Source organism: Haliotis rubra, unplaced genomic scaffold (assembly GCF_003918875.1).
Source record: "Haliotis rubra isolate DU_JTF1 unplaced genomic scaffold, ASM391887v1 Scf14, whole genome shotgun sequence".
Taxonomy (NCBI): domain Eukaryota; kingdom Metazoa; phylum Mollusca; class Gastropoda; order Lepetellida; family Haliotidae; genus Haliotis; species Haliotis rubra.
The window spans coordinates 1,816,131-1,837,897 of record NW_025765336.1 but is presented as its reverse complement, the minus strand read 5'-3'; positions in this window follow the sequence as shown (position 1 = coordinate 1,837,897).

Genomic DNA, 21,767 nt, shown 5'->3' with positions numbered 1-21,767 from the left:
ACATCCGTCTTCGATATCCGTCATACAAATGTCCAGCCAGTGACTCTTTTTGTCCAGCATTAACCATTATACATTTATATGTCAAACTAAGTCTAAATCGTATAATATAGTTCTATGTTTCTTGCTTGTAATGTTTGAAAAATATCTTTCAGGTTTCTATAATTGTTTTAAAGGATGTATATATATCAAACCTAGAACTTAAACTAAGGGCATTATCCAATTCTCACGAAACACATAAACAGCTCTTTAAGGATTTTTTTAATAAATAGGCACTCGTTACCAACACCGTGGAAACGCCACACATATTCAAATCCATACGAAAATAGCAGATTCCTTATATCAAATATTTTTATGCCCATGTTATAAAACCATAATTACCTAGATTATCAACATGTTTTCGGATTTTTTCGGTAGACCCTGCATTCTCAGTATTTTGAATCAATATTTTATGTATGGAAGTTGAGAATTTATGTAAAGAGGGTATCTTCCACATTTCCTATACAACGTATAGTTTGGTGTTCACATTCAGGAACTTCTTCTACATTTAGAGGCGGTGGATTAGCCTAGTGGTAAAAGTGTTCGCTCGTCAAGCCGAAGACCTGGGTTCGATTCCCCACATGGGTACAATGTGTAAAGCCCATTTCTGTTGTACCCCGCCGTGATATTGCTGGAATATTGCTAAAAGCTGCGTAAAACTAAGCTCACTCACTCACTCTTCTACGTTTAATGACGTAACAGAGGCCCTGCAATTCCTTAGTATGACCTTTGCCATATGTGCCCCCTTGTTGTTTGGTGAATAACTTACTTGTCTTTGCATGTATTTTTGATGGGTGTGAGTTGCCGGGTCCAAAACGCTCCCCTTTTTTGCTAACACCTGCACATTTACAATTTGGTGAAGATTCATAAACACATGCTTATTACGAAGTCAAAGTACTGCAAGATTCTCTATCCTGGGTGCGGATTTCTTATGGTTACGTAAATGTATTATTTGCATGAATACTGTATTATTCTGCTGTGCTTAGAATTCAGTGATTCGGTCAAAGAAACAGTTCAGTTCAGAATAGCTGTGGAATATTGCATGGAGACTAGATATGTTTTTAATAACGGTCATGTGTCTAAATATGTTGTTTATAAATACATCTTGTAACATTACATTTTTGTGGCAGAAAGTTTCTTTTCAACATCCAACGGTAAACATAAGAGTGAGTGAGTGAGTGAGTGAGTTGGGTTTTACGTCGCTTTGGTAAACATAAGAAGCATTTATGAAGGACAGTATATTTTGTAGAAACACATATATTTTAAATCGAGGATTGCTATAGGTTTAATATATTAGGTATAATTAAAAAATGGAAAACCCTTTTGTATCTCAATCAATGCTCCTAGTGATTTTCCCAATGTACCACAAACCTACTGTGATGTTTGAATGAGTCAGTAGCGTATTGATGGTCAGTATGGCGGCGTGTCGCGGACGTGTCCCAGTAGGCTCCTGTACATGTAGGTCAACACAACACGCCAGTGACGCCGATATAAGTAGGTCGTGTTTCGTGAAATTATGTTGTATTTCTTTGCTTTAACTTTAAATGTGTTGCATACAAGAACATTAACGTATGTTTATCATGGTAGTTTAAAACGCCTTACCTTCAGGCTTCTTGTTAGATATCGGCGTAAGCGTCAAGTCATAACGGTAAATTAGTGACGTAGTGGCAATATTCCAGCAATATCACGGAGTGCGATGTCATAAATGGGCCTCACACATTGTACCCATGTCGGTTATCAAACCTTGACGAGCGAACGCTTTAACCACCCGCCTCTAGAGTTTTGTCTTGGTCTGATGAGGAATAGTGGTTTCCAGTCGGCTACCAAATTGGATCAAAATGTCAATCCGATAATCAATGCGTAAAAGATTTCAGTGCGAAACCAACACCAGCAACTAGATTTGTAAATCAATCGGTGGAAAGTAATCACAATGGCAGTACACAAAAGAGTGGCAGTACTAACTTCAATGGCACTACAATTACAACAGTGATACAATATATAATATCGGTGTGACCGGCAGTAAAGTCAGTGATGACATTGTTCATCAGGCAGCAACTGCTTCCAAAATAAGCTGGATTTTAAGGGTGAAAATATTATATGTAACTTGAAATAATAAAGCCATGTGCTTGCCCACCTATGTATTTTAAATGCGTTCTAGAAAGGTTTATAACATTTTGCTTTAGTCAATAGCTGTTCAGATAGTTTTACCGTTACACCTGACTCCAAAAGTATTAAAATATAGTAACATAGTACCACTGCTTGTGTTAGATTGTAATACCTGACAACTAGTATTTTTTAATACACAATGTTATGAAATCTTTGCAAACAATGTGATGCTATTTAGGGACCGTTCATAATTTATGGCTAGGGGGGAGGGGGATGATGATGACTTTATGGAGAAGCATGTATATACAAAGTGACCCCCCTGCATGTCATTTACAAAATCACTTACCCTCATCCCCGGTTAAAGCATACATAATTTTTTAATATATATATATCGTTAATCCAGACGAATTATGGTTGTTATGGTTCGTAAACACGACTTACAGCTTCCGGACTGTGAAGCAATTTACTGTTTATTTTACTGATTGGTTACAGCTACTTACCGTCCGGTTCCGGAAACCGAATTTCCGGATTATCGAGGCAAATTAAATAGGCATAGATTGGTAACAAGCTAAAATCGTCCGTGAGCCGAGACATCCGGATTATCGGAGTCCGGACTAACGGGGCTTCACTGCTGTACAAAATTGCTGTCCCCGAGTAGTACATGTGTACAAATTGATGACACCCCTTCCCCTACATCCCCAGAACAAAATGGGTAAACTCTCCCCGCCCTTAAAATCGTCGTCACCCCACTAGCTATAAATTATGAACGGTCTGTACAACAACAAATTACACAGGAATATAGGACAATCAGTTTGTTCTGCTATCAACATTAACCATGTGAAGCAGAGAACCATCCCACTCAAGAAAACAAAAGAACAATGCAATGTTTTCGCTTGAAGGGAAATTGATCGTATTTTTTAAATACGTGTATTGACAAATACGTACTCACGGTTGTGAAAAAAACATTATTCGTGATCATGAAACTCAAGATTGTCACGAGCAGAATGCTCCACATAAATGTATTATGGATGTCAGGGAATGTCAGGGGGCACCAGTATCGATATACATATATACATATCAGATAGTACATTCCGCACAGCTAGTTAAAGTGAAAACACAATGTTATTAAACTTCTGTTGCAAAATCCTCGCAAACAATGTAATACAACAGATTGACAACAACCTACACACTGCAAGGAGAAGAAGTATTGAGAGCTTGACAACACCCTGGATTTGACTAAACGTCGTCTTTTGAATGCACAGATCACTCAGGAACAGTACCACGATACTGTATCCCATTATGTGGGCGACGTTTAGCCAAATCCAAGGCGTTGTCAAGCTCTCTTTACTTCGTGGTAGGTGGAAAACGACCCCCGGCATTCAGCTGCATTAGGATAATGTCGGTGGCGTCCTGCTCCTGTCTCAGCAAGTCAACGAAATAATCCACCATAACACACATAGCCACATTCGGTCGATGCATCTACGGCATCTATACTGCTACATTAACAGCACTTTGGAGATTTCCTAGGTTCTGTCTAAATAATGTCACAACAGACCACACAACAACCAGTCCATACGATGGATGATGCGCAAACATAAATGCGCCCACATCACCGTCAGGCAAACCTGGCCTCGTATTGAGAGTCTATCTTATGAAGTTCAGATGACTAGACTGGGACCGTATGCAAGGAGAACATTTCAGCGACCTTTGCCTTAATCGACGTCGTCATTTGGAGGTGGAAGTGTAATCGATGCCAGGGATTTGGGATAACACTTTCTGAGTAAACTACAGATTCTAGTACTTTTGTTGGGTTGAGACCCATCCTTCGAACCCACACCCTCAAAGTCAGGCACCTAATCGCCAGCACACCAAGTCAGCCGTCTAACACGCAGCCACCGCGGCTTCCACAAGAAAGTCATTCATTAATCGCTCTCCGTGTCTGATAACACTGATAGCACTGATAACACTGAGACTTTTACATCGGTAAACACAACTTCAAGAGCATCTCTGGTTCCATCTGCTGAGACACAAATAATAACTAACAGGATATCATGAACGACATGGAAGAGATCCGTTGATAGTTTTAGCCACGTTATATACTTGTTTGAGAAAAGTGTGCGTTTTCTAAATAGACTACTGTTATAACGAACATTTTAGTGCAGAGATGCACTAATAACACTAAGTTAAGGTCGTTATAAAACCGTTGTGGGTTATATGCATTTCGACGGAAATAAACGTACAGTCCATTGATTTCATTTGAGACCGATGAATTGCTCACTAACCGGAAACCTAATAATTGCAATACAACCAAACTTTTAAAACAGCCAGGTGTGTCAGTTACACGTGTGAACCTTCACTACAAACGCTCGTTGATTACGTGGCTGATCTACCACCAAGAGGTCCCCACTCGAAAATTGACAACAAAATAATGATCGTTTGTTAAACAACTTTTTTATCCGGGTGTCCAAAATTATGAGACAAATCATGAGAGTTGGTCTGTCGATTTCATGGAACTGTGCAAACTTTGATCTTGTTGCAATTATTAGATTTTGTGTTTGGACAAAAATCACTGTTTACTGAATACGTAAGGGTTTGCTTCGCGTTCGAAGATTTAGGAACGTTGCTGTCCACGTCTTCTGCACGCCCTCCAGTTGACACCAATCCTCGGTTCTTTTTCCTACGTTTTTCTTCGAGGTCAGCTCGACGCTTTGTCTTGAACAATCACGATATCGACAGAAACATGATACTGAATACAGGTACAACTGTTACACAAGATCGTGAATACGTCATTCGTCACCACTCGCCACTTTACTCAACCTCCAAAAAGTCTCCCCCAGAGAATAAAAAACGCACGTGTGTTTCTTCACATAACTGCTCTCATGTTCCTATTTGAGCGTTTACTCTGAGTGAGTGAATTTTGTTTTACGTCGCACTCAGCAATATTCCAGCTATATGGAGGCGGTCTGTAAATAATCGAGTCTGGACCAGACAATCTAGTGATGAACAGCATGAGCATCGATCTGCGCAATTGGGAACCGATGACATGTGTCAACCAAGTCAGCGAGCCTGATCACCCGATCCCGTTAGTCGCCTCATACGACAAGAATGGGTTACTGAAGATCAATATTCTAACCCGGATCTTCACGGGTAGTTTTCTCTGACGATCCTGCACGCTTGCCTTGGGGATTATACGTGCGGTTTCCGAATTTTGGGGTAATGTGAATGTAAATAGCTGTGAGTTTAAAAACAATATACCTCTATTTAAATAAGCAACTTTAATCTGAAACACTGTACTTCCATTTCATTTCAATGGGGACATTTTAGTCTGACATTTCTGGGCACCTTCATATTTAATTCCGTGTTTTTGTTTCAAATTCCACCGGGTGTATGGCAGCACGCGAGTTCACATAACTGGTAGACAACGCATACGCTAAATATTAATAGGACTCGCGCCGAATGCTTCAGTTTGTTTAAGTCATTTTTGTGTCTATTTTGGAAGTGACTTCTGCTGAAAAATAGTGTTATTTTAATTGCCTATTCAGGAAAAGATTCCATTTGCTATATTTATTTAGAAATATATATTTGGAAATATAATGTGCACAGCTTGTAATAATGCGTTAGAATATGTTTCCCAAACATCATCATCATCATAGTTTAAAACAGATTAAAATGTGTTAAAAGCAGCAGCACTCTAGCGCTTCAGTAACGTTTATTGACAGTGAAATCATATGGCTGACTTTCAACGATCAATGCAGTTAATGCGTACGTGTTCCTCGTCTTCGTTAGTCTTCCGCCAGTTACAAATATTCCGCAAACGGGCTTTTGAACATGTTTGCCGAAAAAATCCGTCTTTGTTCCTCGGGGTCAAAGGTCATTCCGCAAACTTCCGCAGTCCATTTGCAGTCCATACTTGCAAATGCAGATTACTGTGAAGATTTCGATTGCCATCTCAAGACAAGTTCCTTGTTATAGGCGATGTGGATCCTTCTCATAATGCAGTGGTTTCTTTGGTATCTTTACTGCCGAGCAAAAGAATGTGAACACCACAAAACTTAGTGCCAATATTAATAGCATTGTGCAGGTTCCAAGCACTGTGTTTGGCTATTATGACACTAAGTTTTGTAGTGTTCACTTTGTTTTGCCTCGTAGTACACACTGGTGAGGCTGCAACATACGACAACTTTTAACAGGCCTGAATGCATCCCCAGAGGGGTTACATATAGCAACCCCTTTGAAAATGCATGTCATGCTTGAAACTTGAAATGAAAACACGACACAGTAAACATTCATTATAATTTAATAACTGGAAAAGTCAACGCATTAATAACTAAAGAGCGGTCAGCTGTTACAATATTAAAACAAGAATAGATAATAAAGAAGAAGCCATGGAATGAAGTCGGAATGAGAGAAATACAGAGATAATACTTTTTGTCATGCAAAATAGGTCTACAGGTCCTGCTGCATCTTCTGCATCAGCTGCATGTTTTCCGCAAACATCTCCCTTTTCATGTTACCCCCGGAGTACAGTATATGTACCCACTTGTTAGCACAATGGAAGTAGTGTCCAGCCAGCTGTCACTGTTCACGTTCACATTACACAACACACAGTTAGTCCAATGTAACTTCAGCTAAAGATCTAAGGACAACTTCAAACTTTGGTCTGTCTGATGATGTTGGGTTGCCAAGCGACTTTTCGAACTTCTCTTGAAGTAGAGCTTGAGGTACTCCCGCTGTTTCTATGCTTCTAAAGTGTCTCTGTTGACCATGTCGTGGTCTTCGTCTTCTCTGTCGAAAACTGCATCCTGAATGTCAGTGTACCTCGTCCTCAGTATGTTGTGAAGACAGACAGCGGCTCCAACCATACTTCTGACGACATCTGGTCCCTGATGCAGTGTAGTTAGAAGGAATTGCCAGCGATTGGCCAAGATGCCAAAGGCATTCTCAACAACTCTGCATTCCAAGTTTTCCATATTTCCAGTAGGCTTTTCCATGCTGGAATGAGCTTCTGTGGTCGAAACAGCGTTTTTATAAGCGGACTCAGGTGAAAATTCTTTGATCTATACCGAAATTGCAGCAGAAATGACGCATTCGATCCGAAATCGAACGTGATTTACGAGGGTCATACGCGCTTATTCCATCCTGAACGGAAAGATTCCGCGCTGATTCCGCAGTGTTTCCGAAGTTCTTCCTCGCCATCTGGATTAGTACCGTAACCTAATGTGGCTATTCCTGGCATGTCCGCGGTTTACGAGTGTGTTCTGCAAATTATCTGAATGTTTTCCGTTGTAATCCGTGCTCGTTCCTGAGTGTTCTGCAGTTGCTCCGTGGAATTTTCCGCCAATCATTCCCTGGCATTTTGTCCAATTTTCAGCGCAAAAATACCGAAGCTTGTCAGCGCACGTCCGCGAATGTCCTTCCGTGCCACAGCCCAGTGAAATGGGGATATTACGGACGCGTCGATCAACTTTGTCCCATAGCTGCTCGACCGGGTTCAGATCAGGCGATTTGGAAGAATAGGGAAGGACATTCACGTTCGCATTGGCGAGATAGGCACCTGTTACACGGGCTGTTTGGTGTCGAGCGTTGTCCTGTTGAAACAGATCCATGAGGCGGTTAAAAAGTTGTCCCCCATCCCATCGTTGCATGAGGGAACGCCTAACATGAAATAATACACAGTTACTTTATTCCACTAGGTTATTATGAGCTTTGAAAAGTTGAAATGAGCACTTAACATCACTGAGACCAAATCGGGATACAGGCTGCCGAGTCCAAAAATAAGTAATAAAACACATGCAACATTGTCTTACTAATATACATGTATTCATCAGAAGCACTGAGAATGTCCCTGAATTTTTTTGTTTGCAGAAAATTCAATTTAGGGTAATTACATAGCCACATGCAACTCACTGTCAGTGTCAATTCCACCTGCAATACTTGTACACCTGTACATTTACCACTTTTCTATGTTCTCACGCGAATTACACTTCAGTTAGTCATTGTATTTGATGCATTCATTATTCATCGTGGATGCAATCGAATTGGTATGGATCTAAAATAGTCAGTCTTTCACTCAGTGAGGTCACATAGGATACGCACACACATGTGTGAATACCATTTAGCTAATATGGTCTTTTCGACGTCTGTAAAACATCTGACATGATATAATATTTATTGAAACACAAATACACGTACAGACTCGCAGACATCATATTCTATTGCAGAACTCCTTACCCATGAGTAATTACGGTAAGTGATTGTTTGTTAAGTTGGTGCATTGGAGTAATATGTTGACTTTTTGATCCGTAGGTTTTATATGTCAGCTGCAAGTTGTAGAACGACTGTCTATGGATTACTTTATTATTTATTACAAAACGCAATACAAGGTCCTTGCCCTGTATCCTGAGAGACATGACAAAAGTGACATTGACCGAAATACGCATCCGTCTTCTTGCAAATCATCGAGACATTGACCGAAATATGCATTCGTCTTCTTGCAAATCATCAAAAGATATTGTTTGAAATATCCATTGTTTTTTTTTTTGCTTCATATCGTGTCTGGATCATAAAAAGGTCGCCCCAAAAGGATTCGGGTCTCATAGTATTTAGCAAGCCATGCTTGTCGGATGAGATAACTGTTAGGATCGGGTACTCAGGCATAATGAATTGGTTTATATATATCATTCCATTGTATCAGAATTGCATAGCCCGATACTTGTGTCGTAGGCACTTTGATGGGGTATGGCTTTTATCGGGAAATATAGACATGTTTGTATATTCTCTGAGTTAAGTTAAAGTTGTGTTATCTCAATCTAAATCACAGTGCTGACAATATACATGAAATATCAGCAGCTTATTATCATGACCATCAGCACAGCCATGTACAGATCAGCTGCCTGCGTGTAATTAACCCTAATGAACCTTAGAGTATGGCCGGTTGGCCACGGAAGTTTAACATTGTGGATGAGGTGCATGCTGGATACTGCAGGTTGACCATACATGTATCGTAATATGATACAGGGCAGCCTGACAGTCAGTTGAGTATATAGACAATGAATTCTTAATGTAACGGGACTTGACCCTCGGACAGCGGCTAGGCAGGTGGGCTGACGATCGCCTCTATGATGCTGCCTTGCCGTTGCTGCGCTATCATGTAATTGCATACTTAGCTGCCGAATAAAGTGTTGTGGACCCACTGATGGACTTCTGTATTTGAAGAGACAGATATCCCAAAAAACCTTTAACCAGCCCGGGATACTTGTGATAGCAATCACTGGAACGTTTCTGCAAAACGCGATTGTTTACAGACCGGCGCCATGTAGTGGAAATAATATTGGGTGTGGCGTTACAAATCAAACAACAGACCATCAATCGGCACATGATCTAGTTAAAGCAAAGAAATCAAAGTAGTATAAACTCCAGATAGCCCCAGATATATTAATATATCATTATGGCAGACAAAACTTACGATTACCTTTGCATGACGTTTGGAACATACGTATATAATCACGTCATTTGCATCACGTTCATACATTCGAGGAACAATTGAGACATGTGGCTTTTTTCCATTTCATATACGATTCCACTCTGGAAGTAGGTCAACATAAACATCGTTGATATACGTTTACTCACAGTCGTATCCTTCAGAAAGAAACTGTTCAGACAATATCAAAAGAAGATTTTAGTGAGCAGGGTCCCGATCCACAAAGTGTTCGTAGCCTTACGACATTCGTAAGCCTATGATAAACTATAGAGTTACGACATGTCCTAACGTTACGAACGCTTTGTGGATCGGCTCCCAGGTAGGTAAATAGAAGTGAGTTGATTTTAAATTGCGACTTGTAAATGCGCATGCGTCCATGAAGGTCGAGTCTAATGGTGATTATACCAGGTGTTGTACGACATATTGCCTTCAAGAACCTCAATGATTAAATGATGAAGGGAAACTGCTGAACCCATTCCTTAATCTGAGGATCTTCACTCCATCGGTCGGGTAGCTTATGCCAAGGTCACATATCCACTTTTGCCATGAAAGATTAGTTTACGATGCCGGGCCTGGCTGGGCTGACAATCGGCAACATTGAGAGATACCCGACGGGGAGCTGGACGATCATTCGTGGGCATCGGCTATTTTTTGACATCGGAAAGACCTCGCTGACACATCGTAGACAAATCAGAAGAAAAGTTATTTTTCTTACGGCGACCGGTGGTCCACACTCCCATCGGTAACCAGCGTTCAAAATTTGCGTCGGTCCTTAGGCCCGAAGCCGACTAAAAAACCACTCGGACCCACAGCCTTTGTTTTGTGCATGTCTTTATACCAAGAAAAAAAGAAATAAAGAGAAAAAAAAATCTTTATAGCCGACAGCTTTTTCATCCCCAATAATTTTCCAGAAAATATTCAGCAATTTCTAATTTAGTTTCTATCTCGATCAGTAGCTGTTGTCTGTAAGTGAAACGACTACTGTTTTCGAGGAAGACTAGGATCTTAACATGGATGTTGATTTTGTTGTAAATGACGACTAGTCAGTCACTAGAGTTAAATTAAACTCTTTAACTCATTTTGTTAGTTGTCACTTTTTGTGTTTGTTGGGAATTACTTGTATCGTAGCTGAAATATAGGGCCTACATATTTTGATCCGGACCCACAATTTTTATGGTTCTGGGTCCTTAGGGCCTGCAGCTTTTCAGGGTCAAGGGCAAACACTGGCAGTAACGGGTCTGTGGCAGATCTTCCGGCAACCCACCAGTGACCCTACAGGCACCTGCCAGACCGCCAAGGAATCGGACGACTTTTTTTCAGTTTGCTGGTGTGGTATGGTCACCGAAGGATAACAGGAAGGTTGTCTGCCGGGAATCGATCAATTCTTGGATTGTTCCCGTTCGTAGACCGTACGATTAAACTAAGTCTGAATGTGACCGACCATAGTCAGGCCAAAATCAAGCAGGCGACGCATGGGTATCATTCAGACACCGGGAATCTTGACGTGCCTTGTCTGGTATAAATAATGCATAAATATAAAGTCACATGAAAATTACGACATATGTTAGTGAAGAAATTCAACGTTGCTTTAAATCGCACAAAATATACTCATGCCAATAATGGGTGGGGGGTGGGGGGGTGTTGACAACCATTATTGGCATGAGTATATATCAACCAATACCACACAGACCTCTCATCAGGATCGACACTTCTTACCTGTTACATGAACTATCCACAACACGAAGACTGGCAGCAGCAGTATATCCATGCTAACTGGTCGTAGGTAGCAGAATACTGACAACCCAACAAACCAGATCTCAGCTACCTGTTCGATATCATGAATATTCAGTGTGGTCCATCAGCTGGCTGATTCCATTTGTCTCCCGAGAGGCTTCCATTAAATATAGAGTGCTTTACTGCTTAACCCGAAAAGACTGGAATAGATCTTGATATCTCAATATCTGCTGTTTCTACTGTGATGAGTTGAGCGGCTTAGCCCCAGCTCCCCCCCCTCCCCCCTTTTTTTTCAAGACGAAACCATATCTACCTTACCATAACTACAATGTCAATTTGATTTTCAATACTTTTCATAAGCCGTTCCTACGCCCCTGAACTTCAACAGTTGTACACTCCCCTGGAAGTTGAGATTGATAATACGATGTGCCGTTAAGATTGACATCCAATGATCGTGGGGGAAAAATACCAGCGCCTTCAGCATGTACCAGTTTCGTGAATTCATTTGTGCGCTGTATAAATATCCTATGATAATAATAGTATGTGGAACAGAATAGCAATCCATCCGACTCCTTCGCCTGGATGATGTCGACTTGTCTTAAATCTGAAACTGAGGGCTTCCTTATTGCTGCTCAGGACCAGTCACTTCCCACTCGCAATCGCCTAAATGTGATTCTTAAAGACAACATCAACATGAAATGTCGACTGTGTAATGAATTTACAGAGACTGTCCAACACCTTGTCAGTGGATGCCCTTCTTTGGCACAAACAGCATATCTTAAACGACATGATGGCACGGCTCGTTGCTTTTACTACCGTCTTCACCATGCCTGTGGTTTTGACTCCGAGGTCCATCCATGGTACGACCCTGAACATGTCCAGGGCGTCATGGAAAATGATGCTTTCAAACTTCTCTGGAATATGCCCATATACAGCCTGAGAAGAATTCCTGCTAACAAACCTGATCTTGTTCGTTTTGATAAAGCCAATAAATTCATTTATATCATTGAATTTTCTGTCCCTTTTGACAGCAACGTGTTTGGCAAGATTCAGGAAAATCATTCTAAATATGCAGACCTCGCCTTTGAAATGTCTCGCTTACATCCCAAGTACACGTCATGCTCCCCGTCGTTCTCGGTGCCCTTGGTTTGGTACCTCCTGATCTCTTGGAGCAGATCAGGAGAGTGCCCAGGTTCTCCACCGGGAGCACAGCCCTTCTGACACTCTGGGTAATACGGAAGGCTGCAGTGTTGGGGAGTCTACATATCCTCCGGAAAGTTCTTGGTGGGTTCGACTAGGCAGCGGGGAGAAGTCCCATTCGCTGTCTGGGCTGCGTGTAGAGGCGGCAAGGGCCCTGAGCTGATGATGAGCCTTATCAGCCTGACTGTGCCAGGATCACGCGAACCCTCTCTGCTGGAGTTTTCATCTTAATCTGTAAAACATAATAATAATAATCAGCTTGTCTGGTGTCATCCACGCTTTATAATATGTCTCAAGAAGCTCTTCTAGGTCAGCACGCCTCACCATATGAATACATCGTGTTGTTCAGGTTGTGGGTTTTTTATCCGTTTGTGTATCATGAAATCTGCTTACATGGATGTGTAGATGCAATGTCACGTGGTACTGTATAATTAGGACCTAATGTCCAAGGTTTATATTAGATATCGAGGTGTGCAATAAACCAAGGTGACCTTGTGGCTGATGGTAGTTTTTCGTTTGCTTATTGTTTATCGAATCTGGACCATCCTACTTTTGTTCCAGTTTGAAAAGGACTAAAAGGACATTGATTTATTAAACAACTACATTAACGAAAACCAAACACCTTACAGTCACTGTCACGCTTGTTTCTCAACAGAGCAAAAGAAAACATACACCTATGTTTAAAGTTACTATTGTATACGTATTGATTCTATAGTTAAGTATGGGATCGAGTAACTAATGCCTTTATGTTTTATAGATGAAGAACTCGAGACGGCGACAGCAGAGACAACAGTACCTGTAGCTGCGTTACAAGGAGGTCAACAAGTTGAGGCAGAAGACGGCGGCATAGCCATCTTGGCCAGACAAGTGGTGGTGACACGTGACAGACAGAAAGTCGTCTGCAAGCTGGCGGAGTATCCCTTCCAGTGTCCTATGTAATGCTTCATCTGGAGTATTCATGTCAATTATTGGATGGTTGGTATCACCCATTTACACGCATACTGTCATTTCTTTTAATTTACATTCCAGTGAGTGAGTGAGTTACAATTTATTGTCGCATCGGCAATATTTTAGCCATATCGTGACGAGAACAATTAATTGGTATACATAGTAAGTAATGGTAAATTATAAAAATTTGTCAACGAAGGACAGTAAAATAACTAGAGGATCACAGATATACATGTAGATACAAAACTAGTATGAAAGACTAAAACCTTTCAACTATTAGAAGACAATACAATATAAAAAAACAGGCTATATATTGCCAACAACTGAAGGTAGGTCACCATACTAGGGACCATGGGGATCATTCCAGTGTAATGTATATTATATATATATATATATATACAGAGGCCCAGATAAGCTGCGTATCTGGGTAAAATACGCATAGAAATTTCCAATTACGCATTGAAAAATAATTGTTGCGTACGAATTACGCATTTAAACTGTTAGATACGCAAAGAGTTTAAAACAAATGCTGACGGTATATACTTATAAAAATCGCTTGCGTAATGAAAAAGACATGATTGCTATCAAGTTGTACTGTTAGTATAGGACAAGTGTTGTACTGTCAGTATAGGATGAGTGATTTTTTATGAAATCATTTCCATTATATTTAAGTTGGTTTTGATTAGGTATGACATGAGGCAGAACATACCTGCTTAGTAAACTTACTCAATGACATAATACTTAGGTGAGTAAAATGACTGAAATACGCACATATTTGAAAGCAGTGGGTAACGGAAAATGAAATACCCACTCAACATTCATAATACCCACTCCCAAAAGATACAGTGGGTACAGTACCCACATTAGCTAAATCTTATCTGGAGCTGTGTTTGTTGTTTTTGTTTGCAATTCAAAAGCGACGATAAAATCAAACAGTCCTGTAATATATGCACGAACCACATAGATGAAAGTCGAACCGAATCAAGCTAGTATCGTTAGTTTCGGAGGGCGACTGGTCCAGTGGAACGTGATCCTGTATAGATTGCTTCCCCACCACTGAATGTTCCTTTGCGGAGAGGGGCGGTGGAGTAGCCTAGTGGATGTTTGCGCGTCACGCCGAAGACCCGTGTTCGATTCCCCACATGGGCACAATGTGTGAAGCCCATTTGTGGTGTCCCCCGCCGTGATATTGCTGGAATATTGCTAAAAGCGGCGTAAACTCACTCACTCACTCCTTTGCGGAGAAGAAGCCGATTTTAGACACATTTGGAGTCAGAGTGTTAATATAAAAACAAGAAAGTGAAAATGCGCTGACATTTGTTTTTAAAAACAAATAACGGAAATTGTTCCCGAAACTACGTGACAAAGACAATTAATCTTCAAATGTGTGTTCCCCAATACCTGCATCATCGCAAGGCTATTTGTTTGGATGCTTAAAATATCTAACCCTAACACAGTTTTGCAGCTATTGCTCACAGTTTTGCTATACAGAGCACACACACACACACACACACACACACACACACACACACACACACACACACACACACACACACACACACACACACACACACACACACACACACACACACATTTACAAAAACTTGGGTTAATAGGTCAGTCGTACAATTATTGTCGAAATATGACGCTTGCAGACTTCTGGGCGTAGAATAGTCAATGAAATTGCAAATGACTTGTTTTGTCGCAGCATCTGTGTCACATCCTTTTCATCTGGGAAATGAATTATAAAAGAACTCTATAATATTTACAGCTTCGATGACAGCTTGGACATAACTATATCCCAGTTGTTAGCTCGATGCTCAAGATCTTCTTGAAAAGCATTCAGAAGTTGGACGAACTTGCATGCATGACATTTATGGATTTTTCACTCGGTTGATAACAGTGTTAGTACCTACACGAAACGGTGCACTCATTGCAATAAATAAGTTGACTATCCATAGAACTCTGTTGTCTTTCATCTTTACAGCTTCTAAAATGCCTCTCAAAGAAGGAACTTTTTTTTTCTTCTATATATGACTTTTTGAGTGAATTCTTGCTCCTTCATCTGATGAAGGAGCAAGAATTAACTCAGAAACGTCGTCAAGATATGAACATTGTTTCACAACCTCTAAATCACACACTCTACAAACTTTCAAGTTATATTATAATGTCGTCTTTGAATAATTATGACCATGAATACAATCCGATCCCTTCGTGATCAAAACTTGTTCCGGGATAAGCCGAATGGCGACTCGTCCTTGCCCAGTGTTGCTAGTTTTGTGACTTGGTTCCGTCTTGGTGCAAAAGGGCACAGCTTAAAAGAATGGTCAGTTGCCATCGGACCATAACTATTTTCAGGCTGTTCTCCCGGTGAATGCTGACTGGTCTGTACCTGCCACAAATCTGTCTGGATCCACTGTCAGGATAAATTAGTATCCTCTAAGAACAGTGACAACCGGAACGTTCGAGCAGACATGCAGATTGTGGATAAATTGAAAGTTGCACCAAGCACAATGCTGATGTTTCATTTACGCTATCACAAGTCACTCTGAAAATATAGGCTCAGAGTAAACGGCCGATTTTAAAAAAGTCATATATTTTGGTTCATGGTAAGGGGGACGGGGGGGACGGGGTTGTCTGAGCCCAACTAGTGGGACAATATTACATACGTGAAAATATCGTGAAAGAAACCACACCTCGCTCTTCATTGTTCTTTGCGATTTATACGAATATGCCCGCCCTTTATCCCGTTTAAACGGACGGAACTGGAGCTCTTGATGGGAGATGTCGTAAATAAGATCCTCTAACAAGCAGGATGCCCGGAACGGCTAACGTGGACTCGTTGTAATGCATTACTATGACAACTGATACTGAATAACGTTTTGTTTCGTTTTTTTCTAGAAGTTGGTGGTATATAAGAAAAGAATACGACTTTATGGATAACCAACTTCCGGTTTATTGCATCAAGCGGCTTCGAGCCTCTTACAGGTTACTATTAATCTGTTTTAATACATTCGGGGATTACATATGAATTAGTTTATGAATTTTTCATTCCCCAAGTTTGCGATTAAGCGCTATTGTGAGATTGGAGTCTTGGATTGGACGTAAACATAAAAAAAAATGTTTTGAAACAACACGAATACAACAAACACGGCGCAGTCGCTGGTACTCACATACATTCACAAACTGACATGCAAGTGAGTTAATGTCACATGAAGATTTAATGCAGCGAAGTTTAGCTTATTGATTATTGCAGGTACACATACTAAAACATCGTTATTCCGCACCTGTTCCTGAATACTATACGTGCATACACAGGGCCATCGATCAATTCTTGGATTGTTCCCGTTCGTAGACCGTACGATTAAACTAAGTCTGAATGTGACCGACCATAGTCAGGCCAAAATCAAGCAGGCGACGCATGGGTATCATTCAGACACCGGGAATCTTGACGTGCCTGTTCCGGGGTATAAATAATGCATAAATATAAAGTCACATGAAAATTACGACATATTTTAGTGAAGAAATTCAACGTTGCTTTAAATCGCACAAAATATACTCATGCCAATAATGGTTGTCATCCCCTTCAATTTTTTTAAATGGAGAGGGTGTGTGGGGTGTGGGTGTGGGTTACTGGGGTGGGTAGGGGGGTGACAACCGTTATTGGCATGAGTATATATCAACCAAAACCACACAGACCTCTCATCAGGATCGACACTTCTTACCTGTTACATGAACTATCCACAACACGAAGACTGGCAGCAGCAGTATATCCATGCTAACTGGTCGCAGGGAGCAGTATGCTGACCATACAACAACCAGATCTCAGCTACCTGTTCGATATGATGAATATTCAGTGTGGTCCATCAGCTGGCTGATTCCATTTGTCTCCCGAGAGGCTTCCAATAAATATAGAGTGCTTTACTGCTTAACCCGAGAAGACTGGAATAGATCTTGATATCTCAATATCTGCCGTTTTTACTGAGAAGAGTTGAGTGAAACGTCAAAAAGGCCGAAATATTATTAGAATAAAGTGTTTTCCAGACCAGTTATTTGATAAGGCTTAACATGGGAGGGGGCTTTGGCTTTTCGAGACGAAACCATATCTACCTTACCATAACTACAATGTCAATTTGATTTTCAATACTTTTCATAAATTAGCCCCCACTCCCCTGGAAGTTGAGATTGATAATACGATGTACCGTTGAGATTGACATCTAATGATCGTGGGGGATTAATGCCAGCGCCTTCAGCATGTACCAGTTTCGTGAATTCATATGTGCGCTATATAAAGATCCTATGATAATAATAGTATGTGGAACAGAATAGCAATCCATCCGACTCCTTCGCCTGGATGAAGTCGACTGGTCTTAAATGTGAAACTGGGGGCTTCCTTATTGCTGCTCAGAACCAGTCACTTCCCACTCGCAATCGCCTAAATGTGATTCTTAAAGAAAACATCAACATGAAATGTCGACTGTGCAATGAATTTACAGAGACTGTCCAACACCTTGTCAGTGGATGCCCCTCCTTGGCACAAACAGCATACCTTAAACAACATGATGGCATGGCTCGTTGTTTCTACTATCGTCTTCACCATGCCTGTGGTTTTGACTCGAGGTCCATCCATGGTACGACCCTGAACATGTCCAGGGCGTCATGGAAAATGATGCTTTCAAACTTCTCTGGAATAGGCCTATATACAGCCTGAGAAGAATTCCTGCTAACAAACCTGATCTTGTTCGTTTTGATAAAGCCAATGAATTCATTTATATCATTGGATTTTCTGTCCCTTTTGACAGCAACGTGTTTGGCAAGATTCAGGAAAATCATTCTAAATATGCAGACCTCGCCTTTGAAATGTCTCGCTTACATCCCAAGTACACTGTCGCCATGCTCCCCGTTGTTCTCGGTGCCCTTGGTTTGGTACCTCCCGATCTCTTGGCGCAGATCAGGAGAGTGCTCGGGTTCTCCACCGGATGCACAGCCCTTCTGACACTCTGGGTAATACGGAAGGCTGCAGTGTTGGAGAGCCTTCATATTCTCCGAAAAGTTCTTGGTGGGTTCGGCTAGGCAGTGTTTCCTGGGAGAAGTCCCATTCGCTGTCTGGGCTGCGTGTAGAGGGGCAAGGGCCCTGAGCTGATGATGAGCCTTATCGGCCTGACTGTGCCAGGATCACGCGAACCCTCTCTGCTGGATTTTTCATCTTAATCTGTAAAACATAATAATAATAATCAGCTTGTCTGGTGTCATCCACGCTGTAGAATATGTCTCAAGAAGCTCTTCTAGGTCAGCACGCCTCACCATATGAATACGTCGTGTTGTTCAGGTTGTGGGTTTTTTATCCGTTTGTTTATCATGAAATGTGTTGCTTACATGGATGTGTAGATGCAAATGTCACGTGGTACGGTATAATTAGGGCCTAATGTCCAAGGTTTATATTAGATATCGAGGTGTGCAATAAACCAAGGTGACCTGGCTTTGTGGCTGATGGTAGTTTGTTCGTTTGCTTATTGTTTATCGAATCTGGACCATCCTACTTTTGTTCCAGTTTGAAAAGGACTAAAAGGAGTTCGCTTCAAATGACATTGATTTATTAAACAACTACATTAACGAAAACCAAACACCTTACAGTCACTGTCACGCTTGTTTCTCAACAGAGCAAAAGAAAACATACACCTATGTTTAAAGTTACTATTGTATACGTATTGATTCTATAGTTAAGTATGGGATCGAGTAACTAATGCCTTTATGTTTTATAGATGAAGAACTCGAGACGGCGACAGCAGAGACAACAGTACCTGTAGCTGCGTTACAAGGAGGTCAACAAGTTGAGGCAGAAGACGGCGGCATAGCCATCTTGGCCAGACAAGTGGCGGTGACACGTGACAGACAGAAAGCCGTCTGCAAGCTGGCGGAGTATCCCTTCCAGTGTCCTATGTAATGCTTCATCTGGAGTATTCATGTCAAGTATTGGATGGTTGGTATCACCCATTTACACGCATACTTTGTCATTTCTTTTAGTTTACATTCCAGTGAGTGAGTGAGTTACAATTTATCGTCACATCGGCAATATTTTAGCCATATCGTGACGAGAACAATTAATTGGTATACATAGTAAGTAATGGTAAATTATAAAACTTGTCAACGAAGGACAGTAAAATAACTAGAGGATCACAGATATAGATACAAAACTAGTATGAAAGACTAAAACCTTTCAACTATAGAAGACAATACAATATAAAAAAACAGGCTATATATTGCCAACAACTGAAGGTAGATCACCATACTAGGGACCATGGGGATCATTCCAGTATAATGTATATATATATATATATATATATATATATATATATATATACAGAGGCCCAGATAAGCTGCGTATCTGGGTAAAATACGCATAGAAATTTCCAATTACGCATTGAAAAATAATTGTTGCGTACCAATTACGCATTTAAACTGTTAGATACGCAAAGAGTTTAAAACAAATGCTTCGGAATATACTTATAAAAATCGCTTGCGTAATGAAAAAGACATCGATTGCTATCAAGTTGTATAGGACAAGTGTTGTACTGTCAGTATAGGATGAGGGATTTTTTATGAAATCATTTCCATTATATTTAAGTTGGTTTTGATTAGGTATGACATGAGGCAGAACATACCTGCTTAGTAAATTTACTCAATGACATAATATTTAGGTGAGTAAAATGACTGAAATACGCACATATTTGAAAGCAGTGGGAAACGGAAAATGAAATACCCACTCAACATTCATAATACCCACTCCCAAAAGATACAGTGGGTACAGTACCCACATTAGCTAAATCTTATCTGGAGCTGTGTTTGTTGTTTTTGTTTGCAATTCAAAAGCGACGATAAAATCAAACAATCCTGTAATATATGCACGAACCACATAGGTGAAAGTCGAACCGAATCAAGCTAGTATCGTTAGTTTCGGAGGGCGACTGGTCCAGTGGAACGTGATCCTGTATAGATTGCTTCCCCACCACTGAATGTTCCTTTGCGGAGAGGGGCGGTGGAGTAGCCTAGTGGATGTTTGCGCGTCACGCCGAAGACCCGTGTTCGATTCCTCACATGGGCACAATGTGTGAAGCCCATTTGTGGTGTCCCCCGCCGTGATATTGCTGGAATATTGCTAAAAGCGGCGTAAAGTCACTCACTCACTCACTCCTTTGCGGAGAAGAAGCCGATTTTAGACACATTTGGAGTCAGAGTGTTAATATAAAAACGAGAAAGTGAAAATGCGCTGACATTTGTTTTTAAAAACAAATAACGGAAATTGTTCCCGAAACTACGTGACAAAGACAATTATTCTTCAAATGTGTGTTCCCCAATACCTGCATCATCGCAAGGCTATTTGTTTGGATGCTTAAAATATCTAACCCTAACACAGTTTTAAATTTGCAGCTATTGCTCACAATTTTGCTATACAGAGCACACACACACACACACACACACACACACACACACACACACACACACACACACACACACACACACACACACACACACACACACACACACACACACACACACACACACACACACACATTTACAAAAACTTGGGTTAATAGGTCAGTCGTACAATTATTGTCGAAATATGACGCTTGCAGACTTCTGGGCGTAGAATAGTCAATGAAATTGCAAATGACTTGTTTTGTCGCAGCATCTGTGTCACATCCTTTTCATCTGGGAAATGAATTATAAAAGAACTCTATAATATTTACAGCTTCGATGACAGCTTGGACATAACTATATCCCAGTTGTTAGCTCGATGCTCAAGATCTTCTTGAAAAGCATTCAGAAGTTGGACGAACTTGCATGCATGACATTTATGGATTTTTCACTCGGTTGATAACAGTGTTAGTACCTACACCGAAACGGTGCACTTATTGCAATAAATAAGTTGACTATCCATAGAACTCTGTTGTCTTTCATCTTTACAGCTTCTAAAATGCCTCTCAAAGAAGGAACTTTTTTCTTCTATATATGACTTTTTTGAGTGAATTCTTGCTCCTTCATCTGATGAAGGAGCAAGAATTAGCTCAGAAACGTCGTCAAGATATGAACATTGTTTCACAACCTCTAAATCACACACTCTACAAACTTTCAAGTTATATTATAATGTCGTCTTTGAATAATTATGACCATGAATACAATCCGATCCCTTCGTGATCAAAACTTGTTCCGGGATAAGCCGAATGGCGACTCGTCCTTGCCCAGTGTTGTTAGTTTTGTGACT